This window comes from Dipodomys merriami, unplaced genomic scaffold, assembly GCF_024711535.1.
Source record: "Dipodomys merriami isolate MVZ:Mamm:240054 unplaced genomic scaffold, mDipMer1.0.p SCAF_951, whole genome shotgun sequence".
In the NCBI taxonomy this organism is placed as follows: Eukaryota; Metazoa; Chordata; class Mammalia; order Rodentia; family Heteromyidae; genus Dipodomys; species Dipodomys merriami.
Genome location: NW_027206570.1, coordinates 302,043 through 330,000, shown reverse-complemented (window position 1 = coordinate 330,000; position 27,958 = coordinate 302,043). Strand labels below are relative to the sequence as shown.

The 27,958-nt window shown below is 49.7% G+C and overlaps 1 long non-coding RNA gene across 1 annotated transcript in view; it reads left to right on the top strand.

The window, feature by feature from the left end:
- Positions 1-14,735: 14,735 nt before the first annotated feature.
- Positions 14,736-27,958, top strand: part of LOC138821888 (uncharacterized) — a 64,069-nt gene continuing 50,846 nt past the window's right edge. Inside the window, exon 1 of the long non-coding RNA XR_011370251.1 lies at positions 14,736-15,025. This is a non-coding gene — a long non-coding RNA (uncharacterized lncRNA). The remainder of the gene's footprint in view (positions 15,026-27,958) is intronic.

Below are 27,958 nucleotides of genomic sequence, written 5' to 3'. Positions count from 1 at the left end.
GACCGACACCGGCGGGCCAAGCCGGCCGCCGACGCGACCCAACCGCCACCATCCGGGACGGCGGCGCGGGCACACGGGCGCAAGCAGGCCACCGCGCGGTGACGAGCAGAGAGAGGAAGAGCACGGAGAGGGTAGGGGAACCCGTGGCCGGGGGGGGGGAAGGGCACCACACCGCACCCAAAGCGCGAGGGCACCGCATCACCGACACCCCGCCTGCCGGCCCGGCGGGCACGGGAGCGGTGGCGCGCACACACGGACGGGGAGGAGAGCCAGGCCCCTTCCCCGCCCGGAGGCGGCGCGCCGACGTCCACGGTCCAGCCGGCCAGCCGGCCGGGTCGCGCGTGGCACACACCCGAGCGGCCAGAAAGCCGAGGGTGACGCGCACAACGCAACGCACGCCACACGGCCACGGGGTTTTTCTCCGCCTCCCTCAGAAGCCGGCCCGAATTCACTCGCTCGCACGGACGCGGGGGCCGAGCGCACAACGACCCGCGCCACCGCGGACCGGCGGTGCCGGCAAGGGGTCGGGGGTCTGCGGCGACGACCCGTCGGCGACAAGTCACACCGGCCAACGGCGGCGGCCGGAGGCGGCGGCAGGGACCCCGGGAGGCGGGCGACACCAAACCCAACGCACGCGAGCACGCTCACGCGCGGACACCGCCGGCACAGAGCGGACGGGGCCAGGCACGGGAACCGGGGTCGCGACGGGCACGCGGCGGCGACACGCCGGGAGAGCACAACGCCCCGGATCCGGGACCGGGGCGGGGGACGAAGCCACACGGCTCGAGACGGAGGAGACGATGCGGGCAAGCCTCTGGCACGGCGAGCAGGAGGGAGGCGCGGGAACCCGGGACGACATCGCGCAGGCACGCGAGGCGGCGCCCAGCGGGAGGAGACACGTCACGCCGGCTTCGGGCCCCCGGACGGCCAACTCCCGAGCGAGGGACGCACGCGGGAATCTCACCGCCACCGCCCCCGTGGCGTACCGGCGGTCCCGCTGGCAGGAGCCCTCGCGTCGTGAGCAAAACCGATCCGGGAAGACCCTTCAAAAGCCACCGCCGCCGCGACGACGTGCCTCCCCCACACCGGGAGGGCAGCCTCACGAGCCGAGCGCCGTCCCCCCCCCCACCAAGAGAACACACCACACACGCCCAACTCGACCGTCCGCCGGTGGCCGGCCACCAAGGCCAAACCGGTGAGGATCGCGGAAGGCTGATGCGGGTGAGGAGGGCATGCCGGAAGCCCAATAAGAGCAGCGGGGAGGGTCATCGGGTCGGGTCACCGGGGTGAGAGGCGAGCGAGCGAGCGAGCGGCCACCCCCCCCACGGGCGGGTGGCGCAGCCGCAAACCAGCGGGGAGGTGAGACCTTTCCGGGCACAGCCGGCACGCCAGGGAAACGAACGCGGGATCTCACCACCCCCAACTCCTGGGCGGTCCCGCGCAACGCCTGGGACACCGAGCCGGCCGACCAGCGGACCGGAAACCCCCACCGCGGCAGCGGCGGGCCCCCCCAAAAGAGGCCCGAGAGGGAAAAGGCAGCTCGCACACGCCTCAAAGACCCCGCGAGCGCCCGCGGAGCCACCCGCGCCAGCAGGGCCCCACCGCACCCATCCACACCGCCGGACACGGCACCCATCATCGACCGCCTCTTTTTCGGCCGCGTGAGCAAGGGCCCACACACACCGGGATCCTCGGCTCCGGAGGGCCAGAACCCCCCCGAGCGGCACACCACCACGGGCACGGCGGCCCCGGAACACCGCGGGGCCCGGCGCCCGGCACGGCGCCGTCGTCGCCAACGGGCGGCGGCCCACACAGACGCTCGGGAACAGCGTCGCCAGGGGCCGGAGGGGGAGGGGGACGGGACCCCCCAAAAACCCCACGGCACCCCAAGCACGAGGCCGGGAAGCCACACACCACACGCCCTCGCATCGCGACCCAGCACAGGCTCCAGGCTCCGCCACTCGACACACCGCGCGCGAGGCAGGGGCGGGGACGGATCGGGAACGTCCTCCACTCACCACACCAGACGACGGCCCGGGAGAGGCCCCGCGGGACCCTCCCCCAGCTCGGAGGGGGGAGGCGCGGGCACGCAGTTACCAACGCGGGCAGCCACTAACGCTCAAAAGCGGGACAGGGAGCGGCAGGGCCGCGGGAGCCCATCGGGGGCGGGCCCCCGCCAACCCGGCAGCGAACGCCGCCTCCCGAACGAGGATCGCTAGAGAACCTCTCCTCACTCTGAGGGTGGCCCGCACCCAACCCCGACGGGAACCCCGCCGGGACCAGCACACATCAAAGGCGTCCATCCTTCCCACCACGGGTGGCAGGGAGGGGTGGGGCGGGGGGGGTCTGCGGCAGCAGCAACACCAACCCTGGTCGGTCGGCCTTGCCGTGCGGGGCCAGAGCAAAGTCGCGCACACGGGCGGGGAAGCCCGCACAGGCCCGGCTCGCCTCCCACTGCAACATCTCAGGTCCCCCGGTGCAACAAGAGCCAGGTGACACGGCAGGGAAGACAAGCCAGGACCAGGGCCGGCAGCTCATGCGGGGAAGCCACCCGCCCGGCGCAACAAGGGAAGAGCGCTCCTCCTCTGGGGAACCGCCTCGACCCCCCCCAGCAGAGACGTCAATCTCTGCGATAACTTTTTTCTCACTCGCACAAGCCCCACAAACCCAAGGACGGCCGGGACACACCACGGGCAGCAGGCTGGCACAAGGCAACGGACAACGCCGGGATCGGGAACGACACCACCACTCAGCCTCAGGCACCTGAGAGAACCGACCGGGAGCGTTCCGGGAGCACCGCAAGAGGGCAGAGCGCGAGGCGCGGCTTTTCACACCACACAGCACGGGCAAGCACGGAGCACCGACCCTCCCTCTCCGCGGAGAGAGCCGACCCCCGTGCCGATAACGAGTCACGGGAAGAGAGGAGCAAGATCAGGGGCGCCCCCCCTCCTCCAGCGTGTACAAGTCCCCGACCTCACGGCGAGGGCAGGGAGAGCGCAGCCGGACCCGGTTGCCGCACCCCTGCCTCCCCGCACACCACCGGCGCCGGCACGGTGGGACGGTGAGGGCAGGGGCCCACGGGCAGAACGAGAAGAGCGGTCCCATTCGCCATGAATGTCCGTCCCTCGCCTGGCGCAGCTTAGGCCCGGGCCCGAAGGAGATCGCAACGTCACCACATCAATCACACCGAGGGGGCGGAGAAGACAGCCACACGGCACTCGGGAGGCGGTGGGGCCCAGGAAGCTCGGCTCCCGAGAGGGCCAACAGCCTGGGATAAAAGCGTAGCCAGGACAGACAACCTTTCGTGAGTAACGAGCGAGGTAAAAGGAAAAAAAAAAAAATAAAAAATAAAAAAATAAAAAAATAAAAAAAATACCACGGGCTTCAGCGTCCCTGGCGCTCGGGATTACCAGGACACCTCCGCCGGGCACAGAGCCGAAAGAAGCTAGAGAGAAAAAAAAGAAAAAGAAAAAGAACCACGGACAGCGCTCGGGAGTAGCGCAGGTCAGCGGCCGACCAGGCCCGCCATCGGGAAGCGGCAGGTCGGGGGAGTTGGAGCTAGGGGCGATAGGGAAAAAAAAAAAAAAAAAAAAAAAAAAAGCCACGGAGGTCGGACGAGCACGACGGCAGGACGGGGATGCCGCACACGCACAGGCAAGGCAAGGCAGGACTCGCCCCCCGCCTTTTCCTCCTCAAGCCGGCCACGGCGAGGGAAGCACACCGCGCGGGCCTACCTATGCACCCCAGGCAACCAACCACTCTCCTCCTCGGCGTGCCGAGGCAAGGGCCAGAATCCGGCACCGGGAGCGGGGGAGAGATCAAGGACGACGGGACTCACTCAGCCACCAACCAACAACCACCACCACCACCACCACCACCACCACCACACCCACGAGCCACCACAGGGGCAAGGCCTGCTCAGGGCAGCGGGAGCCCGGGGTGCGGGGGGAAGGGCAGGGGGACCCGGACCGGGAAGAGACGGGAAAGGCCCGGCACACAGCATCCGAGAGAGCCCCAAAAGACCCGCTGACAGCCACCGGGACACGGCATGCCAGCACCCTCCTGCAGGTACAAAATCCTCACGTCACCACGCCAAAACCAGCTGGTCACGCAGGGGCGACAACTCGCTGGCGACAGGGACCTCTCGGAAACCACATCGGGGACACCTGTCCCCAACATGTCCCCAACAGAGCCAGACACGGAACTCTCAGGGACAGCTGGTCGACCACATAAGGCGAAGACAGACGAAGAGAGAGGGCGGGAGCGGGGTCAGGGGACGCACCCGCCCCACTACCCCGGGTGCGCACGGGCTCACGGCACGAGCGGCACGGGGAGCCTTCCCCCGGCAGACGCGAGGCACCCACTCCGAGAGGCACCCAGCCACCACACCCACACCGCGCGGGGTCGGTGGTGAGCGCCCTGCCGCCAGCACGCACACACGCGGGACTCCCGGGCTCGGGTCCCCGACTCCCGAGGTGCTCCCTCCGCCTCGACTTTTCCCCTACGCAGGGCCCACCGGGCAAGTCCCCGCCATCGCGCACACCGCAGACGGTAGGTAGGTAGGTCCCGGCCCCGAGGCTCGCCTCGGCCGTGCCCACGGCTCCTCGCGCCGGAGAAGTCTGTCCTCCGGCCTCCGGGGCCGTGGAGAAGGCCGTGGAGGAAGGCCACACGGGGCCGGCGACCCAGGCCCTCGCGCCCGGCACGCGCCAAGCGCTCACTCGGAGGTGACTCCGACGACCATCCTATGTCGGGGAGGGGCGGGGTGTAGGTCCCGGCCCCGAGGCTCGCCTCGGCCGTGCCCACGGCTCCTCCCGCCGCAGAGGTCTGGCCTCTGGCCTCCGGGGCCATGGAGGGAGACCACACGGGGCCGGCGACCCAGGCCCTCGCGCCCGGCACGCGCCAAGCGCTCACTCGGAGGTGACTCCGACGACCATCCTATGTCGGGGAGGGGGGGGGGTGTAGGTCCCGGCCCCGAGGCTCGCCTCGGCCGTGCCCACGGCTCCTCCCGCCGCAGAGGTCTGTCCTCCGGCCTCCGGGGCCGTGGAGGGAGACCACACGGGGCCGGCGACCCAGGCCCTCGCGCCCGGCACGCGCCAAGCGCTCACTCGGAGGTGACTCCGGGGAGGGGGGGTGGTCCGAGTCCGGGCCGGGACCGGCCCCACCACCTAGCGGCTCACCCGGGGACCCTTTCCCCCGACTCCCGAGACGTCCCTCGTACTCTCCTTCTTTCGCCCTCAAAGACCAGAGTCCAGGGAGGGGAGGAGGACAAGGCGTCGGGCCCAGACAGAACTACGGGAGGGGAGGAGGACAAGGCGTCGGGCCCAGACAGAACTACTGGTCGACCCGACCAAGCCGCCACCCCCGGCACAGACCGGGCACGGAAGAGAGAGCGGCGACTCACGGCCCCACCCCGCGCTCGCCTGCGGGCGCAAAGTCCGACAGAACAGCCGCCCCGGCGCCACAGCGACACCACGGCGACAGTCGCGCCCGGCACCCGGTAGAGGCCGGGCCTCCGCCCGGCTCGCTGCCGCCAGACCTCCTCCTTCACTCGCTCGCTCGGCTGAGAACGAGGGGACTGTCATATCAAGGCGGACGCCAGGGGGAGCACGACAACCGCCTTCCAACGACCGACTCCACCGAGCCGCCGTACCCCGGATCGGCGCGCGCCGGCCGGCTCTGAGCTCCGGAGACACAGAACACGGAAACGAATCGCCTCACTCCCCACCGCCACGCACCGAGAGGCACAACCTAGGTCAGGACCTGCAGCCGGGTCCTCTCTGCGACCTCACGAACGACACCAGAGCCACCAGAGACCTAGACCGAGATCGAGCCGCCGCCGCCGCCGCCAACCGCGACCAAAGTGAAACCAGGAACCAGGACGGGAGTCGCCCGAACGGAGCGGCCCGAACCCGAGAACCGGGAAGCCGGGATCGGTCCCAAGCAGGAAGGGGCGGCAAAGACGGCAGGCCTGCACCACGAGAGAAAACGAACCGGCCACCCGCACGACCTCCGCCGCCCGTGGCAAGACCCCCACCCCCACCCAACATGGCCAGAAAAGGGCAAGTGAGCGCTCGTCCCACCGTCTGCCCGCCCGTCTTTTTTTTTTTTTTTTGGGGGGGGGGGGTGTTTGTACGTTTTGTTTTCTTTTTCCCCCAGATGGAAACCAGAAAGAAACAACAACAACAACAACAACAACAACAACAACAACAACAAAAAACTCCCAAAGATGGGTCGGCTCCAGCAAGAGACGAGCCCTCGGGAGGCACCCCGCTCACTTGTGAAAGTCCGCCGCCCGCCCGCCCCACAACACGCTCCCTCCCCCCGCCCCCACCCGCCCCCCCCCCCCTTCACAGGCAGGGAAAGGGCAGGGGGAAGGCCAGAGAGAGGTTTCTTCTAACACAGAGAGGGTAGGTACACGTCACGCACACAGGTCTGGAAACCCACGGTGACAGCGCCATGGGAAGCGTGAGTCCACTCACCCATCACTAAATGACAGGAAAGCCAAACGAGAGCCGCTGGCTGGGCAGAAAAGGCCTTTGACAAAATTCAACATTCATTCATGCTAAAAGCTCTGGAGAAAATAGGAATAGAAGGAACATTTCTAAAAACAATAAAAGCCATTTATGACAGACCAATAGCCAATATTATACTTAATGGGGAAAAGCTACAACCAATTCTCCTAAAATCAGGAACAAGGCAAGGATGCCCACTGTCTCCACTCCTCTTCAATATAGTCCTAGAACCCTTAGCCAGGGCAATAAGGCAAGAAAAAGACATTAAAGGGATCCGCATAGGGAAAGAAAAAGTTAAACTATCCCTTTTTGCAGACGACATGATACTATACCTCCCTCCACGATCCCTAAAAGTCCATCCCGAATCTCTTAGAAATCATAACTCTCTTCGTCAAAATAGCAGGATACAAAATAAACCCACAAAAATCAGTTGCCTTCCTATACACTGATAATGTACAGGAAGAGAGGGAAATAAAGGGAGCAACCCCATTCACAATAACCTCCCGAAAAATAAAATATTTAGGAATTAACCTAACCAAAGATGTAAAAGAACTATTTAATGAGAACTATAAAAAGTTAAAGAAAGAAATTGCAGAAGACACTAGGAAATGGAAAGACCTCCCATGCTCCTGGATAGGCCGACTTAATATAGTAAAGATGGTAATACTTCCAAAACTAATATACAAATTCAACGCAATTCCTATTAAAATCCCAATGACGTACATCACTGAAATACAGAAAACAGTCCAAAAATTCATATGGAACAACAAAAGACCTAGAATAGCCAAAACAATTCTAGGGGATAAAGACAATATGGGAGGGCTATCCATGCCGAACTTCAAACTCTACTACAGAGCTATAATAACAAAGACAGCATGGTACTGGCACAAAAACAGACCCGAAGACCAATGGAACAGAATAGAAGATCCAGAAATAAATCCACAGGCCTACAGCCAGCTGATATTCGACAAAGGAGCCAAAGACATACAATGGAAGAAACACAGCCTCTTCAACCGCTGGTACTGGGAAAACTGGGCAGCCACATGCAGAAAACTAAAAGTGGACCCCAGCCTATCACCATGCACCAACATCAACTCAAAATGGATTAAAGACCTTAACATTAAACCTGAATCTCTGAAACTACTGCAGGACAGAGTAGGAGAGACACTTGAACTAATAGGCACAGGAAGGAACTTCCTGAACAGAGTCCCAGGGTCACAACAAATTGGAGAGAGACTCGACAAATGGGACTACCTTAAAATAAAAAAAAAATTTAAAAAAAAAAAAAAAACAGCTAGCCTTTTCTAATAGGCTCTGCCACTCTCTCTGGAGCAGGATTCGGGGCATGAGGCGATGAATCTGAACCCGACACACAGGTGTTGGAGGGTAGAGGCATCTTCACTCACATGCCTGTGGTGGAGGACCTGGACCCGAGTGTGGCGGTGCACAGTGGGTGTGGGTGTGTGTGTCTGTGACTCTGTGTGTGTGTGTCTGTGACTCTGTGTGTGTGTGTGTGTGTGTGTGTGTGTGTGTGTGCGGGGCTGGGGGGAGGGCAGGTAGGGAACCCTAGGAGGAAAGACAGGGAGAGACAGACGAGGGGCCCCGGCCCAAACAGAGTGGGGGGGTCAGAGGGGCGATCCTATCTCCCGGGGGGGGGGTGTGAAGCATGGTTAGAACCCACAGGCCCGGCGGGCGTACTTCTCTTTGGAGTTCGCACTGGGAACATATGCGGGCAGAAGCGCCCCAGCACACACATCGCATCGCAGACGGGTAGAGAGGCAGAGCCAGGGGGTCAGGCATGGTAAACACTCTATTCCGTCAACACACACACACACACACACACACACACACACACACACACACACACACACACACACACACACACACACACACCCCTTAGGGTGTGTGTACAATATCCACAAGGTAAAAGTTTATTCATCCATTCCCCAAAGAAGAAGAAGAAGATTATGTCAGTTACAGGGAAGTAGATGGATGGACTGATGGACTAGGAGCGGCGGGGGGGGGGGGGGGGCAGAGGGGGGGGGTGCCGGCGGCGGCGGAGAAGAACCTAGAACAGGTGATGCCAGGGGAAGACAGACCGGCGGAGAGACAGACAGACCGACCAACCAACGGCACCTGTTTTCTCTCCTACGTGGATGCTAGACCTAAACTATAACTGGACATGGTAAGCTACACAGCACTCCGGGCAAACAGAGTGTGTGTGTGTCCCCGTGTGTGTGACACACATACTGTCCTTTTGTCAGAAGGTGTAACTTCTCTGAGCATTTAAGATATTGCAGAGAAGACACAAGACGTAATATCCGTAAGTGGCACGACTGTGAACGTATTATAACAACCGGACGTGTGAGGACCAAAGCTGGAATTAGGAGGACAGAAATGTACCTGTCCTCACGCTTTGGGTCATGATCACAAGTACATTTGGTTTAGGATCTTTCAAAACACATCGATGTATCCTTCTGGACACGATGGTCTAGGACCACACTAGTCAATAGCCACTTCAAAGCCAGATCCGCGGTTGGATACGTTTCAATTGGCTTATATTGCAAGTGATTCTAGAGAAGACAGAGAAAAGAGAATAGAGGGGAATTTTACCTTGCTATTGGGTGTGAGGTGGGGTGGAAAAAAAAAGGATTAAGAAGGCCACAGATTGGATTCTTAGAGTGAAAAACCATGGTGAAAATGGAATCGGAAGGAAATTTACTCACCAATCATGTAATCATTGTCCTAGTTCTCCAGACAGGTTGTAATCTTCTTTTCAGTACTGGTGCTCCAGCCACTCTAGAAAGCATACATGTAAGCTTCCACTGGCGCTAGACTTTACGTACTAATTGTAGTCTTGCGCGTCTTTTCACAACCCAGCCTCTCAATGCCATAATAACAGATAACTGGGGAGCCACTTTAAAAAAAAATAGCTTCCCATGGGCTGGGAAGGCGGCTCACTGGTAGAGCTCTTGCCTTGCATACCTGAGGCCCTCGGTTGGAATCCGCAGCACCACATAAGCAAAAAGAAAAAAGCTGGGAGTGGCGCTGTGGCTCAAGTGGTACAGTGCTTGCCTTGAGTTGAAGAGCTGAGGGACAGCATCCAGGACCAGAGTTCAGGTCCCCTGACCGGACCCTCCCCGCCCACAAAAAAAAAATAGCCTCCCAGGAAACACAGGAGCCATTTAGTCAGCTTGCCCCGCCCACACCCAGAAGGGAAGATAGAGGGTGGGTGTTGCTAGTAGTGAGGCAGAGTTCTACAGGTAACTGAGGTAACTTTTGTCTTGTAAATGTAGTCATGGCAACGAGTTACAGTGTTGCTTAGGACCTTTTAGAAGAAACTGGAATTCCAAGAAGGACTGTTATCAGGAAATCTAGGCAGGAAGCCTCTCAGAGAACTACCTTTTGCAAAGGCCAAGGCCTAAGTTAATGAGTGGGTAAGATAAGAACACTGCAAGAAAGCAATCTTACGGTACTGTTCTATACATAATATATTAATAGACTTGAAAAATACAAGAAATATCACATGGAAATGATTCATACAAAACAAAAAATTGAAATGAATTCTTTATTTCTTCTTTTCTTCCTTACCTTTTTTTTTTTGGATGTGAGGATTGAGCTCAGTGCCTGGGTGTTGATATTTACATTTTCACTATTTTATTTTTTCCCCAAGGCAGCTACTAGTATACATTTTTGGGCAACAGCTCCACATGTGGTTTCCTGGGAAATCCTTAATCTCACAGTAGACTTAAATACTACCCTGTTAGGCCAGCTTGGAAACGACCTTTACATTTCTCTCAGCCTTCTAAGTAGCTGTGGGTTACAGAGATGCGCCAGCTGCATAAGGCTAATGGGGCTCATTTTGTACAGGGGAAATTGTCTTTGATTTGGAACTGGAAAGCTGTGCTATGTATCTATAACAACTGCAGTTTCAGGTCTGTTGAAGGTTTCCTCAGGGCTGATTAGTACTGTGTAATGCAGGACCACAAGGCGGGCAGAATCACATGAGGTGGCACTGTATGGTGCCAGTAAAATCAAGAAGCTCTCACTACCCACCAAGTGTGATGGGTATTCCTTCCTTTCCCTGCCCTCGCCCAGAACAAGAGAACGACGGTGAGCAAACTCCATCTAGTGTCCACTTTCTGAAAATACCATGGTTGTGAATTCCAGTTTCCTCTCATGAAATGAATGAATCAAGGAAGGGTGGGGGTGGGTCAGTGTAGGAATTGAGATTAAAAATAATCATTGCAGGCACCATGAGACCAAAGTTTGAATTATAAGATTCTAAGGTATTGTATGAGAAAGACAAGAGTTTTGGGTCAAGGAATTATAAATAGAAACGAAAATGCAATCTGTGACTAAACAGGAGAGAAAATGACAAAATATTGCTTTGAGTTTTGAATGTGATTGGTTAATTCTATTTTGAATGGTGAAGGCCAATACTCCATTTTAACTCCAGCTAAACTATTGTATTGTAATTTTTTTTTCTTTTTTGTCGGTCGTGGGGCTTGAACTCTGGGCCTGGGCGCTGTCCCTCAGCTCTTCAGCTCAAGGCGAGCGCTCTACCACCTGAGCTACAGCGCCACTTCCGGTTTTCTGGTGGTTTACTGCAGATAGGAGTCTCATGGTCTCTCCTGCTCAGGCTGGCTTTGAACTGCGATTCTCAGATCTCAGCCTCCTGAGTAGCTAGGATTACAGGCGTGAGCCACCAGCTCCCGGCTTGTAAATCTTTTAACTTATGATTCTGTAAAAATTACAAACAGATGCTAACCCTCACAAAGGACACATTGTTAATTCCTCCAAGGGACAATCTGTCTTTATCTCTTTCTTTACTGTGTGGCTACACCTAAGCGTTTGGGGCACTATCACAGAATGTTTTATTTATATACGACTAGTTTTCTACCAGTTTTGAGCCACAGCACCATTTATGGGTGTCTCCCGCCAATGGTGGCTTTGAATCATGATACTCCGATGTCTCTAAGCCATCACTGTACCTAGGATTATAGGCTTAAGCCATAAGCACCCAGCTCAGAGACTAATTATGTTTACAGCAAAAATGTACATTTGGAACTGAGAAGCTACAGTATATAAATGACTGAGGTAGCAGCTCTACTACAGATTTCCTCAGGGTGAATTAGTATTATATCATGCAAGAGTGAAAACTGGCAGATATCAGTACTGTCATGCGTGCCTCAGTCAGGCAGAACACGGTGCAACCAAGGTATGGTACCAGGATAATCACTGATATGCCAGAGTCCAGCCATCACCAACGTTCTTCTCCCTCTCTAGGCAATGTTATGGTGAGCGCTCGCCACCTACTGTCCATTTTCTGCAACTACCCAGGTTAGGAATTCCAGTTGTCTGACAGGAAATAAGCCAGAGAATTCTTGTCGGTCCAAAGGTGGGGTAAAAGGCAGGGCACTGTAGGAATGCAACAGAGTTCCACAGAGGTGGAACCACAGAACTCAGTCCAAGATTTGATTTGTCTTCTGGGCTGCCTGACACTCTCCACAGATTATTCAAAGCAGTGGTATTGGTACCAAGCTAGGTAGCAGAGCCAGGAAAATAAGCAATTCCCTCTCCCCCTTAGCCAACCTCCCCTCACACTTCACAGAGAATAGGAAATGGAGGAAATAAAGGGAAAGAGGGGGCAATATGGGTTATAGATTGAGGTATGAAAAGCCACTTCATTTAGCTGATAACTGACATTTAATATGCCTAAATAATAGCAATGATCTTCACATAGTGATGACATATGATTTCAAATTAATTTATTGTCATATGATTTCGTGAAATTTTATCTCTTGAGAATACAGATGGAGAGAAAGGTAAGGATAAGGAAAATCTCTCTAACCTTATCTCTTCTTGCATAAACATTTAACATGTTCTGGAAAGGAATTACTAGAAAATACAGTACATTTCCAACAGAGAAAGAATTACACTATAAGTTGAAGATATGCCATCGTTGAATGCACAGCATTAGTAATGCATGCATGATGCCTAGGTTTGAGATAAAGACATACTAATGACATGTTAAACATACTCACAAACTGTATACACCTAATAATAGGATATCAAAATATATACAACAAATACTGCCACAAATATGGTTTGGGGATTGATGAGGAAGGAGAGAAATAAATAGAACAAATAAGGGCTGGGAAGATGGCTCAGTGGTAGAGCGCTTGCCTTGCATGCCTGAGGCCCTGGGTTCCATTCCTCAGCACCACATAAGCAAAATGAAAAAAGAGGGAAGTGGCGCTGTGGCTCAAGTGGTAGAGTGCTAGCCTTGAGCTGAAGAGCTGAGGGACAGCGCTTGGCCCAGAGTTCAGTCCCCACAACCAGCCTCCCCCCCCCGAAAAAAAGAGAAAGTCAGCCCGCCATTACATCACACCTGATCAACAATAGTACATAAGGCTGAGTAAGGCTGACCCCAAATCCCTCTTAACTTCAAATCACATAACTTTTCTTCACTCATTGCCTTTGCAATAAAACACAGGCCAAAGGATCCATGGTAGTCCAGACTCTGTCATCAGGTCACAAGAAGACAGACAGGTAGAGAAATCCGAATCCCACCTTGCTTTTGTATCATTCCTTTTCACTGTGAAAGGGCCTTACATGCCTTCTCCTGGCTCTAGCTACAATCCTTTTCTCCCTCTCAAGGACCAACTGCAAGAGCACACTGAAAAGGCGGTGGGTCTTTCCTCAACATGACCTCCTCAACAGGACCATTAATTGACCCCTACTAAGCATGCTGTGATTTTCAAAATCAATGACTACTTAGATAAATTTAAAGTGCCAATAAGATAGTAAAGAATTTCTAAATATAGTGATACAATACTTAGTAGTTCATGACTTATGACAAAGCAAACCAAAATCTGTTTTTATTTAATTGACATGTTTGTGTTTGGCTTTGCCACTCATGCTTTAAGTTGACCTTGAAGTATGGGATGTCTACAATTATAATTGTTTTTAAGGTGGAGGTATAGCTCATCAGTAGATAATCTAAGTTTCTGTTAGCAAAATGAGTCCCTTCCCATAGCTTTAGTCCATTCCCTCCCTTCTCCATAGCTTAACATACTCCCTTCCTAAGCAACACTAGGCCCACATAGTAAAGGCAGTACATAATCAACTTCCAACCCCCTTTACCTTGGGTTGGCACTTCTCTGGGACCAATACCACCATATAAGGCAACAAGAAACCCTTAGGGTGACCTTCAGATTTGGGCAGTTGCAGGACCCTTATCTACTAGGTGGATAGGAGGCATAAATCCTAGTCTGACATGATGAAGCCCCTGGCCCACACGTGGACACCAGGGTCTCCACCTCCTAGCACCTTCTAGCACCTCCTACACCTCCTAGGTTATATAGGTCACCCCAAAAAATAACCGGTGCTTCTTCTCATTCCTCCCTTGGGAGAAGGAGTCTTGCAGGCACTCTTTCCCCACAAATAAACCTTTCTTTGTTCTCTGTACCTTGCTGTCTGCATGGTTATCTGGCAAAGTATACTTAATATTAATTTTGCCATCAGTTCCTTTCCAAACACTGGAAAACCAAAAAACCAGACATCTATTTCTATATATGTGTACATATATATGAAGGCGTGAAAAGGTCAACAAGTGTATTATCAATCGTTACTTCATTTACAAAGAAATGAAAGCACAGCACAAATACATCCACGACTCTCTTTTAAAAACAGCTTTGATGTTCTACATAATCCATGCAGATTAATGAAAAATACATATTTTAACATGTACCCTTTCATGTTCCTGTCCACAAACGAATCTATTTGTCAGCGTAAGAATGACATGTACTATCTGACCGGGCACTAGGCAACCTAATTTTTATTTCCTATATATCCCAAACTTAAATCTACCAGGAAGTTATATTGCACCACCACCACCACCACCACAAAAGCTTAGATTTTCTCAGAAACACAGAATCACATTAAAAATTACCTTACAATTTTTCCAAACTTCAGTAGGTGGTATAAATGCTGCATGACTAACAAGCTGGCTATACATAAACTGAGGCCCCGGTGGGGCTTTTGTGTATTTCCTTCAACACTAGTTCCTGAAACCCAGGGATTCCATTCAATGGTAATGCCTGCAGGTTCTGGTCTCCATGGTGATTGGGCCCTGCATTCCCTCACATCTGGGTTTGCATTCCTGGTGAGCCAATCTGTGCGACCAAGCCACATCTACTGACCCAAGGAGAAGCCGTTTCGCTGAAAAGCCTCGGCTCACGCAGGCTGCATGAACCTGTACTGAATAAAGCCTCACGCCATCGTGCTCTCGCTTGCACACTGGCGGCACGGGGGGCGGAGCCCGGCCTGGTGCTCGCGGGGAAGGGTGGCCTCGGGGCTCTGGCTCCGGGTAGCGGGGTCGTGAACGTGGCTGGCTCATGTCTGGGCACGGATCCTGGTCTAAACTTGTGGTAGAGAATCAGAAGCGCTGAGCAGCAGGCACAACTCTGGCCAAGGCCTTGGTGGCACCATCCCAGGAGCTGGATCCGGTGAGTCCAGCACGCCATGCCTTATGGAAACATCTGGTGGGAGGTGGCGGATCCTCCACTGCCCCGTAAGCCCCACTGTACATGCGCAGCCCTGCCTCCTTCCGCGCGCCCCCCCCCCCCCCGCATTGCCGGAGGTCAGGGTCCGGAATCGGTCCCCTAGTCAGGGTTGTCAGTGGCCGGTGCAGGGTGTGGTCGATAGGACCCGCTGGGGGAGCCGCCGGGCAGAGAACTGGGTCCTTCCGGGGCTCTGTGTGGACCGGCTCCGGGGGCGTTCGTGGGTCATGGGAACCAGGGTTCGGACCGCAGCACCTAGCAGCAAAGCGGGACAGCGAACAGCATCAGGAGATGGAACGGCCCCCAAGTGTGCTGGACACCCACACATTGTCAAGCCGCCTTCGTTGAGGGAAAGGCAGGGAGAGGCAGAGCGGCTCGGGGACAATCTTTCAAGAAATACCCGACTCGGTATCTCAACCGTCATGGGAAAAGCTGCGTAGATGAAATCGGAGGCAGGGGCTGGGCCACCGCACCCGCACCGGACCGCGGTGCCCGCAGCTTCTACCTCCCTCCTGGCCACCTCCTTCCGCTGCACCCTCCTCCTCTCCTTTGCCCTTTTATTAAGGGATGATAAGGATCACTCTTAGTGGAGAAGGACTGTCCTGAGAGCAGCCCAGGTCTCCAGGGCCAGGCCATTCCACGGGCTGGAGCTGAAACTACTGCGGTGCTCAGAGCTTGGGTGCAGTGAGCGCTGCTTCCCTCCAGAGGGCGCGCTCAGCGCGTGGGTATCATGGGGCCCAGGGTGTAGTGAGCGCCGCTTCCCGCTAGAGGGTGCTCTGGGAGCGTGCACATGCTAGGTTGTTCTGTCAGACTCCCTTCTCAGATAATGATTAGGAGAGTCACAATTAGGCTTGCTTCACATAAAACCTAAAATGAAATAAGTTCCATGCATGTATTGTAATGATAGGACTTGAAAAACAATTAGTATTTACCTGTTTTCTGTATGTTAATGGCTGCTTGGATAGGTGAGGTGAACTAATGTAGGAAAAGTCAGGGTGATAGGGTTAGAATGGGGTAAAGAGAAAAATGAAAAGTAGTGAAAGTAATTTTCATGATAGCGAGTACATATGAACAGACATTCCATGCTAATAAGTAGGTGATGAATGGTTGATTAATTCAGATCATTCCTGTGACTTTAGGAATATCAAGGTATAGAGATGAATATGGTTCTGGGGGGAATAATTTTCAGCATTGTCAGAGACTAAGGCTTTGCAGGTAATGAGTATAGTTATTTTACACTACAAGAGTAATACCAAACCCACAGCAGCTTCACAGGCTATCAATGTGAGAATATTATTACGCATTGTAAAACACAGAGTAAAATGTGTGTTCAAGATTATTACAGTGAGCCAGGAACCGGTGGCTCATGCCTGTAATCCTAGCTACTCAGGAGACTGAGATCTGAGAATCGCTGTTCAAACCAGCCCTGGCAGGAAAGTCTGTGAGACTCTTGATCTCCAATAAACCACTAGAAAACCGGACGTGGTGCTGTGGCTCAAGCGGTAGAGTGCTCACCTTGAGCTGAAGAGCACAAGGACAGTGCCTAAGCACAGAGTTCAAGCCCCAGGACCAAAAAAAAAAAAAGATTTCTAAAGTAGGCGATCATAAATAATGATGATATTATACTGTCAAAGCAGAGAGGAAGAATGTGAGACCGGAAACATCAGAGCTCAACATACAGAGTAGCTACCATTACAGGCATGAAACACCAATGCCCAGCTTAATAAGGAATTTATTATTATAGAAATACTTAAGTAATTGTACAAAGAACTTCAATTCAACATATCAGTTTGTGAGTGCAATGTATCATTACATTTACTAATAGTATTTTATGAAGTTGATGTACAAAGGGTTTTAATTTCCATACTTGAGATCATGAGTACAATGCATGTGATAGATGTCACCCGTTTTATCATTCTTGTCATCCCTTCCCCAGCCCCCATCACCTCAGTTTGTCTAGTTCCATTTTCACACATTCACATTGACTATCATGGCTACATTCATCTACCCTTCCTGTCTTCACTTGTCTACCCCAGTTTCCTTGACATTATCCTTCCTGAATATACTACACTGTAGTTCATGGTTTTGTGCAGGGTCCTATTTTCCTTAGAAACAGCTATTATTCCAAGATCCATGACTTAGTGTGTGGTCAGGGTCAACATTTCACTAGTATGTTTTCCTAGGTGGTCAGCTTTCTACCCAAGATAGAAGTCCTGTGGGTTTTGTTGTTGTTTTTGTTGTTTCCCCAAATCTTTGCATTTTCTTTTTATTTATTTCTTGCTCTTTCTTTTTCCTTTTCTTTTGTCGGTCATGGAAAAACACTCTGGGCCTGGACCCTGTCCCTCAGAATTTTAGCTCAAGGTTAACGCTGTACCACTTGAACCACACTGCCATTTCCAGTTTTCTGAGTGGTTTATTGGAGACAAAAGTCTCACGGCCTTTCCTGCAGGGGCTGGCTTTGAAGCACGATCCTCAGATTGCAACATCCTGAGTTAGGATTACAGGCAGGAGCCACCTATGACCAGTGTGTGTGTGTGTGTGTGACCAGTGTGTGTGTGTGTGTGTGTGTGCGTGTATGTGTGTGTGTGCCCCAGTCCTGAGTATTGAATACTGACGCTTGAATTCAGGGCCTGTGTTGTCTTTGAGCTTCTTTTTTTTTTGGCACTCTGCCACTGGAGCCACACCTCCACTTCTGGATTTGTTTGGGGCAAGTTTCTGGAGTATCACAGATTTCCTGCCTAGCCTGGCTTTCACCCTTAATCTTCATATCTCAGCATCTCTAACACAAAGATGAAACTTTAATAATAGCAAGCTATCATGTGACAGATGCCAATATAATAGGTTTCCTACACAGACTACTGAGTTCTCAGTATCTCTAATGTGAGTTCAGACCTCCAAAACAGCAAGCAATAAACCATCATGACTGTCTCTGGGAATATACAATTTTTAAAAATATTCAATTACCAGCTGGGTGCCAGTTACTCACATCTGTAATTATTGATACTCATGAAGCTGAGATCTGGGGATTGCAGTTTTAAGCCAACCTGGGTAGGAGTCACTTATCTACAATAAGCTAATCAGAAAAAACTGTGTAGTGGCTCCAGTGTTTCAATGTGGCTCAAGTGGTAGAGTGCTACCCTTGAGCACAAAGAGGCTCAGGGACAGTGCCTAGGCTCAGATTTCAAGACTTGGGACTGGAAAAACATTCTTACCAGAGCTCCCACAAATAACTACCTTCCTTTATGATGAAGGTTTACATTAACTATATTTATTCTCTGTACCAATAGCAAATGCCACCTTATCTTCATAAATCAAGACTTGCTTCAAAAATTCTATTTTGTAAAAATAGAAAAATGAAAAATTCATAAATCAAAAGTGGCTTACATTAAACAAACAAGTTTCTGCCGGTCGCTGGTGGCTCACGCCTGTAATCCTAGCTACTAAGGAGGCTGAGATCTGAGGATCTCGGTTCAAAGCCCGCCCGGGCAGGAGAGACCATGAGACTCCTATCTCCAATAAACCACCAGAAAACCAGAAGTGGCACTGTAGCTCAAGTGGTAGAGCGCTCGACTTGAGCTGAAGAACTGAGGGACAGCGCCCAGGCTCAGAGTTCAAGCCCCACGACCGACAAACAAACAAACAAACAAACAAGTTTCCAGAGCTCAGAATTCAGGGCTCAGCAGGAGACTTTGCTCCCACAGACCTAGGACTCACCTGACCAGTGCCTTCTCATATCCAGGAAGTCCAGAAGGATGTTGTAAATGATCATGAGGTTCATTAGGAATGTTACCAGGTAGGGAATAGTGCACTTGATTAAAGTCAGTAGAATTGGATGGGGTGATAAGCTGGGCTCAGAGCTCCTTCACTGACCTGAGAGTCACCTCGGTGTGGTGTGACTGACATAAATGGTCAAATGTAAGCTGTCTCTAGTAAATCAGAAATCTTGACAAAAAATCATTTATCAGAGGTGCAGGTAAGGGAACTACGATATTTTTCTATCAGTGCAGGACAGAAGCAATGGTGTTTTTTAAACATTTATTATTATTGTTGTTATTGTTATTGTTATCTTTAGGTAATTATACAAAGAAGTTCCCATTCTACAAGACACTATATAAATACAAGGTGTCTGACAACATTGTCACTCATCCCTCCTAGCAATGGTGTTTTGAACAAGAAAAAATAATGAGTCAGCAGTGGAAGAATGCTTGCCTTGCAGGCATGAGGCATGAGTGGGGAGGTGCTGGTAGGAGGCAGATAGTGCTGGGCTTGGAACCAGAGTGAGGAGGGGCAGCTGCTAATCATGACAAATCTGGGAACAGCCAGCCAGCGGGGCGACCTAAGGACATTCACCTACCAGGGCCCACGAGAGGGCCACATCCAGGGCACTTGAAAGCAGGCAGGAGGGACCAGGACACTGCAGTCCTGGAGAGAGCCACTATGGACTCCCACTAGTGTGTCCTGTCCCTACAGACTGTCCAACAATGCAGTCTCACTTTATTCAGAAGGAACTGGGGAACCAGCTCAGGCCCCGATGCCCTGCCAGTCCCCACTGCCTTCTCAGGCCACCTCCCTTCTCTATCCTTTCCTCTCCCTCCCTCCTCAACCCACACCAGAATGGAAAACAGAAAACATTATTTTCAAGTCTTGTTTGTTATAAGATTCTTGAACATAAAATAAAGAACACTTGCAATAATATAAAGGGATAGCCCAATTAAAAAATGCTCAGTGCTGAACACCAGAAGTGCTGAGCTCAGAGCTGCTGATGGCTGTTGTACACCTGCCTGAACAGACTAACCAACACTCAATATTGCACAGTAAACTACAATCGTTTATGGGGATTTTCATCTCCATTGTTTCAAAGAAGTTCCTCAGCAATGTGTCATCCCACGATGGATCATGCTGTCATCTTATTTAGTGAGCATGCTGAGAGCTGGAGAATAACAGTTCAAAAGCAGCCTAGGCAGAAAAGTCTAGGAGATTCCAACTGCAAAACAACCAGCTAAAGGCCAAGCCAAAGGCATTTTTCAGGAGTTAGAATACCTCATGCTCTGCTATTGTAACTATGCAATCAAAGGTGTGCACATGTGCATCCTGCCTGGGAACACTGCAGTTTCTAGCTTCTGGGCAGCAGGACAGGGAGTTCATCTCTTCTTTACTTATTTGGTAGAATCTGGCTTTTTGTATAATTCCCTATATTCTCTATGTTTTATTTACTGATCATAGTGATGAAACTCGGGGCTGGGCACTGTCCCTGAGCAATTTGGTTCAAGGATAGTGCTCTGCCACTTGAGTCACAACATCACTTTCTGCATTTTGGTGATTAATTGGAGGTACCAGCCTCATGGACTTTCCTGGGCTGAGTTTGAACCATGGTGCTCAGATCTCAGCAGCTAGCATTACAGAACCATGGGCATAAAACTTTTGTTAGAGGTTAGTCCTTATTGTCTTAGTCAAGATTTTAGCTGAGATGGAGTCAGAGGAGAAGGAGCAAATTCATCTTGACTGTCTGCTTTCAGAAAAACAACTTATTGCATTTAATTTTTCTATAAACTCTGCTCTGTTTCTAAAGAAACTGAAAACTTTTTATTTTTTACTTAATAAGCTGTGTCCCTGAGCTCTTTTGGTTGAGGAGTAGCATTCTGCCATTGGATCCATAGCTCCACTTCTGGAGCTATTTTGTTTTTTGTTTTTTTTTGTCGGTCGTGGGGCTTGAACTCTGGGCCTGGGCACTGTCCCTCAGTTCTTCAGCTCAAGGCGAATGCTTACCACTTGAGCTACAGCGCCACTTCCGGTTTTCTGGTGGTTTATTGGAGATAGGAGTCTCACGGTCTCTCCTGCCTGGGCTGGCTTTGAACCGCGATCCTCAGATCTCAGCCTCCTGAGTAGCTAGGATTACAGGCGTGAGCCCACAGCGCCCGGCTTCTGGAGCTATTTTGGAAATTAAAAAATAAATTAAACTCGGTGGGGAAGGTGGCTCAGTGGTAAGTGCTTGACTTGCATGCATGAGGCCCTAGATTCGATTCCTCAGCACAAACCACATAAGCAGAAAAAGCTGAAAGTGGCACTCATTTGATATGGATGAGTTGGTGTCCCACAAAGTTTTTGCCCAGGATGGCTTCAAACCACAAATCTACTTCCTAGGTTTACAGGTGTGACCCACTATGCCATGGTTGTGGTTACTATCAATTGTCAACTAGAAAAGGCTAAGAAATGCATTAGAGGTTACTAATGCACAACTCTTGGTGTTTAATAGAGGCTATTTCATGAGAGCAATTATGTGCACTTTGCACATAATGTTAACTTGTAACACCCTGGAAAAAGCATTTGTAGACAAACATTTAAAAATACATGTAGGTGGTACCTTGTAGGACCCAGATTTAAGCAAGATGACAGGCTCCATGGAATGAAAATCGGTGTGCCTAGAAGTGGACTTTAAAAGCAGTTTCCTTTGCAATATCTTTTCTCTTCCTGCTTGATAAGCATCATGATACACTATTATAGCAGCAGAAGTGGATAAGAGCAGAGAGAACTATCTTGAAACATTTACTTCCAATCTAAAGTGGACCTTCCTCTGACATCTGATGACAGGACAATGGTAGGCTTCCACACTTCTGTGGTTACTCAGTAGGAATACACTAAAGCCATCCCTCAATCAGATCCTGTGCTTCGTAATGAAGAAACATGCGATGACCATCTTGCACTCCATTCACCATTTGAGAAAATGAAATCTGGTGCATTTACTAATAGAATGTGTAGTATAATAAAGTTTTTTAAACTGCAACAAATAAAAAATAAATTTATAAATTAAATTGAACAAAAAACACCCTAGAAAGTAGTGGTTTTGAGAAGAATTTGAGAGCTTGGCAGCAGTGGCACATGCTTGTAATCCCACCTTATCATATTACTGGGAGCTGGATCAATGCCTACCAAGGCAGAAAAGTGTTGTCCCCATCTCCAAGAAAACAAACAAACAAACAAAAAAAGAGTCCATGTGTCCTGGATGAAATCCCCAAAGGCTGCTCCTCAGAGGGTGATGTGTGATGCTGTGAGGATGAAATCTAACCTGTAGTGGAGCCCTCAGGGTATTGGTCATGTCAGGAATATGAAATGCCTGTTAAGGAGAATGCCTGAGGCTGGGAAGGTGGCTCAGTGGTACAGTGCTTGCTTTGCATGCATGAGGCCCTGGGTTTGATTACTCAGCACTATATAAGCAGAAAAAGCCAGAAGTGAAGCTGTGGTTCAAGTGGTAGACTGCTAGCCTTGAGCTGAAGATCTGAGGACAGTGCCCAGGCCCAGAGTTCAGGCCCCACGACTGAAAAAAAAAAAAAAAGGTAAATGTCCTGTGGCCTGCAAGTAAAAATACCATAAGGTGGGAATTTTCCTTTCTGATTGAGTGGAAATCTATAATCTGTGCCATTTTCCCTCTAGTGTATATGAGTTGTTTTTCACTTCATAGTGACTCATGCCTAAGAGTTTTCCTAGAATCGCATAAGAAAATTTAGTCTTAAAATTTTGAAGACTTTTCGATTGTTTACAGCCATGGGGAATTCTGGGAAATGGATGGACAAAAACCTACAAGAGCAAAGGTGGAATCTTAGGGTTATGAAGAACTATTTGGGTTCCAGGTTAATAAAGGTGGACTTGTGATGGATATGTTGAGTATTATTAGCATGAGTGGATTAAGAAGTAGCTAGGAGATTAGGAAAGCACTCCTTGGGTTACATTGTGTTACTGCAAGGAGGATTAACAGTGTGGATAGATCTTCACTCAATGTTGATGAACATTACCATCCCATTCTGGGAGCCTGAGAGAATAAATATCCTAAAAGGAGAATGCCAGGTACATCGATATGTTCTCATTCTCATTCTCTCCTCCATCTACTTCCAAGGAATCACTCAGTATGTGAGAAGGTTTTCTTATAAAAACTTACGTGTACTGAAAAATCCTGAAATTATAGGCAAAATAAGCCTGTCCTGCTTTAATTTGTCTGTATCAGATCTTCTGTCACAACAATGGGAACTCATTAAGACACTGCCACTCTCTGCCTTTTACTGGGAACCCTTTCCCCAGGAGAAGAACCATGACCATGAAGAGACTTGCTCTGGTCAGTTGACAGTATGTCACAGAGGCTGGTAGCCACACCAATGGTTCCCATCATTTCGCCAAGCCTAAGTGGCAAGTTGTAGGTTGAAACAGCATTGATGCTCCCCATAGCCTGGACTATTCCAGCTGCATCAAGCTGTCAGTGGTACTCGGGTCAGTGCTATGAGCCTTATGGCTGACTAGATGTGTTGCTCAGTGAGGATATCTTAGAATCCCCCATCTTGCTCCCATGTCTCACTTCTGGTCCACATGCTTACTCCTTCCAGTCATTCACACTGCCTATGTGCTTGTTTGGTTGAAAGCCTTTACTATTAGTTTGGGTCCAGAACTCTGGTGTACATGACAGGTCATAGTTAAGGCAAGGGCTGTCCAACATGAATAAGTACCATGCTTGGGCCCCTTGCAGAATCTGCTTGGTTCAGACTCCACCATGCCCTATGTAGTGCCACAATGGCACTCTGAACATAGGCTCTCTGAACACACACAAGAGACAGACCATTCTTGCTGCTCTAATGCCTCCCAACCCACCCAGCATTCTTGCTGAGCTGCTCCATGGCCCCAAACCTACCAACAAAGTGCTTCTCTAGTATGATCTTGTCATAGCTGCAGGTCACACAGTGTCACCTCCAGCTATTTCTAAGTAGTTTATTGGAGATAACAGTCTCCTGGACTTTGAGCTTCTTTTAGCTATCATTCTACAATTCCCTTTTCTGATCTTATTATATCTTTCCTGAGTATCCAGTATGCTTATTATGTAATTTGCCTACACTTGAGCTGTTGTCATGACTAACAAAGCCAGGTTCACAAGTCTCCAGTGCATCAGGAATAGATTAGCTGGAAAAGCAAAGTGTTCAGAAATCCAAGGCTAGCTTGATTTCTTCATGGCATGAGAAAAGAAATAGAAATCTGCATTCCTTGAGCTCAGAGAGACTATTTTCTGTCTTTCACATAGAATTAAGTTTGTTTAGTCACTAACTTGCAATTTTTTTTTGTCTATTACCATATTTTATATTCTTGGATTTGGAAATCAGGGAGCAATCTAGCACTGAAGGCATCCCTCCAGCCCCATTGGTTAATGTTATATTTTTTTCAGATAAGAGAGGATCCCACATACTTTCCCCAAGTCCTTCCTGACACTTAGAGCTTCCCAATCCTTGTCTCTCACTGTGCCTTACATGGACTAAACAAATTTAAATAGGACAACTCTATACTTCATGAAGAATACTTACTAGAACTTAACGTTGAGACTTTTATTTTTATTTTATTTGTGAACATACTGTACAGCGGGGTTACAATTACATGGGCAGGATAATGCATACATTTCTTACCAAGCATTGCAGCCTCCTCCTTTGTTTACCCTTCACATCCCTTCTGTTAATTGAGACTTTGTTTTTGAAGCACCTTCTTAAAATTTATATTATTTCATTTTAATATATTTTTATTTTTAATTTTTCATTATACAGTTGATATATAGAGGGATTACAGTTACATAAGTTAAGCATACATTTCTTTTTGGACAATGTCATCCTTTCCCCAATCCCAATTTTCCCTTCCAATCCCCACCCGCAAGTTGAATAGTGCATCTTCAGCATAGTGTCTATTGAATACCATTGCTGCATTTGTTCACCCATTGTCTTATTTCATTCTTAAGCCAATACCAAATTCTGTCATTCCTGGCTATTAAGTGAAGGAACTGAAGTTCAAAGAAACTCAAGATCACATTGCTAAAAGAGCTAAAGTTTACAATTGAATAGATTTAGCTGTGCATGATGGTGTGACTGTTATCTCAGCTGCTAGAAGCAGAGGCAGGATATTGTCAGCACGTTGCCTGTCTAGGCTGCATAGTAACACTGTTGCAAAACATCAAAACCAAATGAAAAAAAAAAACAAGGATCTACCAATGCTAGAGATTATGTGGAGATTTACAGCATTAGTCTTTAAGGAAGGAGACTAAGGACACAGAAATGTAGTTAAACTTGGCTGGGATAATGGTATACTGATCATGGTATCAGGCTGCTGTTCTTCTTTTTCTTCTTTGTTTTTTTGGTTGGTTGTCCTGAACTCTGGGCCTGAGCACTCTCCCTCAGCTCTTGACCAAAAGGTAAGCCCCTTACCAATTGAGCCACAGCACCACTTCCAGCTTTTTTCTGCTTATGTGGTGCTGAGGAATCGAACCCAGGGCCTCATGCATGCAAGGCAAGCACTCTACCACTGAGCCAATTTCTCAGCCCAGGCTGGTATTCTTCAGCAGATACTTTATGAGTAGGATTTCAGTGATGATGGAACTTTAGTCTATATTTCTATTGTCTATATGTGTATAGCTGGTACTTATATGTATGTATTAAACATGTGAAATATGGTTTAGGATAACTGAAGGCTGACTTTAAATTGTATATACTTTTACTTACATTGCAATAAGATGGAACACTCTATTATTCCTTGTCTAATGTTCAATTTTAATGCAAGCCAAAGCTGGTACTGTGACTTTACTTTCAACTACTTCATGGTGGAGACAAAAATAATACAGGATTTCAGGTGTCAATAACAGCTTGACAGGTGTCAATAACGGCTTGAGTGTCTCTTAATGTGCCAATCCCTATTGAAGACAGATATTCACTTTGTAAATTCTTCAATTATTCAGCAAGAATCTAGGAAAGCACTCTAGAAGTCTAGGGAAAAAAAAGGCAGTGTGACTAAGGCCCTGCTAAAATCAGTAGCCACTCTGGAGGGACAGGAAGTGTCTTGGGAAAGTGTCTGTTATCTGTTGCACTACCTTAGACTATAGCACTGGGATGCTGTGGCACAAAAGCCATGTTCACATGAACTGTCTAATGCTGTTCAATCTTATTTTATCTGTGGCAATCCTTTTCATATGAAATTTGTTACAAAAATGGGGAGCTCTATAATTTGCAGCAAGTGTGGGGATAGAACCATGGCCTTATTTCCTGAAGTAAGTTGCTGTTGGTGGCTCTGGAGGTGCCTCTGTGATGCCAGGATGGCATGCATAGAATACAGGTGGAGCCTAGATAATTCTCTTTTTTTTTTTTTTTTTTTTTTTTTTTTTGGGTCCGGTCGTGGGGCCTGAACTCTGGGCCTGGGCGCTGTCCCTCAGGTCTTCAGCTCAAGGCTAGCGCTCTACCACTTGAGCCACAGCGCCACTTCCGGCTTTTTTTTTTTTTGCTTATGTGGTGCTGAGGAATCGAACCCAGGGCCTTGAGCATGCAAGGCAAGCGCTCTACCACTGAGCCACCTTCCCAGCCCCAAGCCTAGATAATTCTCAAGGGTCAGCTGCAGATGAGTTGATAGGCTTGTGAAGGAAGGAAATATTTGGAGGTGAGGTGTGATGCCGCCATGACAGCATCTCTAATTAAGTAGTTTGAAATACATTTCAAAAGAGCTCAAGGCCCTGAGTTAAAGCCCCTCAACTGAAAAAAAAATCACTGATTTTTCTGCCCAAGGTGGCTTTAAACCATGATCCTCTTATCTCAAGCTCCTCATTTGCTAGGATTACAGGCATGAGACACCAGCATCGGCTTTGCCTTTCCTTTTCATATTATGCTATAAAAATTTGTATCATCATTTTATTTTTTTTTTGATTTTTTTTTTTTTTTTTGGCCAGCCATGGTGCCTGAACTCTGGGCCTAGGCGCTGTCCTTCAGCTCTTCAGCTCAAGGCTAGCACTCTACCACTTGAGCCACAGCACCACTTTCAGCTTTTTCTGCTTATGTGGTGCTGAGGAATTGAACCCAGGGCCTCATGCATGCAAGGCAGGCCACCGTCCAGCCCTGTATCATCATTTTATTATTGTATCATTATTGAGCTATATTTTTAGTGCAATTGTTTGCATTTTCCTCCTCTTTAATTTTCTCTCCCCTCCTCTCATCCTTCCACTTCTCCTTCACTTGTACTTTACTTTTACCATTCTAAGCTTGAACTCCTTACTGAAGTTTATTGCTCAAGGCTAGCAATATACCACTTGAGCCACTGCTCTGCTTTTGCCGGTTAATAGACAATAACAGTTTCACAGACTTTCCTGCCAGGGCTGGCTTTGAACAACCATCCTCAGATCTCAGCTTTCTAAGCAACTATGTTTATGGCAGCATTATTTACCATAGTCAAGATATGGAACCAACCCAGATGCTCCTCAGTAGATGAATGGATTGGAAAAATGTGCTGTGTGTGTGTGTGTGTGTGTGTGTGTGTGTGTGTGTGTGTGTGTGTGTGTGTGTGTGTGTGTGTGTGTGTGTAATGGAATTCTATGCCTCCATCAGAAAGAATGGCATCTCACCACTCATTAGGAAATGGAAAGACTTGGAAAAAAATTATATTAAGTGAAGTAAGCCTGGCCCAAAGAAACATAGGTCCCATGGTTTCTGCTGTCTCTTTTGCTGCTAACACGCCGGAGTTTAGGAATTGTTTATTTCTCAGTGCTAATAAGAGAGAGGGAGCCAAGCACAGGAGGCTTATGCCTGCAATTCTAACTACTTAGGAAGCCGAGATCTGAGGATTGTGGTTCAAAGCCAGCCCAGGCAGGAAAGTCTCTAAAACTCTTTTCTTCAATTGACTAAATGAAAAGCAGAAGTGGGGTTGAGGCTTAAAGCAGCAAAGTGCTAGCCTTGAACATAAGAGCTCAGGGATGGTGTCCAGGCCCCAAGTTCATGCCCCATGAACATCCAAAATAGAGAAAAAAGAAACTGAAAGAGGAGAGAGAAGAGAGAGAGGGGGAGGGAGGGGTTGGGAGAGGGTTGGAGAGAGGAGGGAAAGGGAGGGAGGGAA